Here is a 921-nt window from a genome sequence, read left to right on the forward strand (position 1 = left end):
TCTGGAAGCTGGAATGAAAGCGGGGCTGGAGGTCAGAGTTTAGAGGGAATCTGCAAATACAAAAAAGATTGCACTAATTTAGAAAACTGTAGCACTCCTACTACAGAACATGTGTTCCCAAGGGTAGATGTATTAAAATTACTTAAGCTATTCACATGAACAAAGTTAGCAGCTGTAACTTGCATTTAAAAAGCCAGTTTAAATTGTTTTGAAGAATTTTATAGAAAACACAAAAGATGCCGAAAACCAGCATCAACTAATTTCCTTCAGTACTAATGGAAAATTAGATACAAGTAGTAAGTTGGTGCTTGTAAATGACTAAGACCTATACAAGAAATCACTTAAAATCAGAAAAAGAATTAAATTCTGTTTATCTTAGATAATTTATTTTGTGGTTGTTTATTCTGAGTGACTTGATGTCAACTTTTCGATCCTGCTGTCCACTTTTGAAATGACCCATTCTGCAGGAATCCATAATTTTCATATTTTGCAATTAAAGAGAAGCTCTTCAGTGTATTGTTGATAATGAAGTTACTCCTGTGTCTTTCAGTGACTTCTGACCTTCTAACACTTTCTGGTTTTACTTTCAGTTCCAACTGTTAAAATTTTCAGATCCATGTTTAAAGTAGGATTTTTGCATTGCCCTATTGTCTTTTGGCAGATAACTTGCCTTCTTTGGTTTGGTTGTTTTATTTGTTTTTGTTTTCTAATGCTCTTTCTAGTTATGCCACTGTCTTTACTATAGAAGTAGCACAGAATCAGTTGAGTTAAACAGGTTTTCTTTTCTACCTCCTCTGGAGTCTTTTTTCCTCTTTGAGCTCAACCCTTCATTCTGGCCTTTCAGTATGAGAGCGCTGTAACTGAGTCTAGGAGAGGGGAGGAGGGGATTTAGGTGCCATAAAGTCAGTGCCACACACACAA

The sequence above is a fragment of the Charadrius vociferus genome, unplaced genomic scaffold (assembly GCF_000708025.1).
Source record: "Charadrius vociferus isolate BGI_N301 unplaced genomic scaffold, ASM70802v2 scaffold431, whole genome shotgun sequence".
In the NCBI taxonomy this organism is placed as follows: domain Eukaryota; kingdom Metazoa; phylum Chordata; class Aves; order Charadriiformes; family Charadriidae; genus Charadrius; species Charadrius vociferus.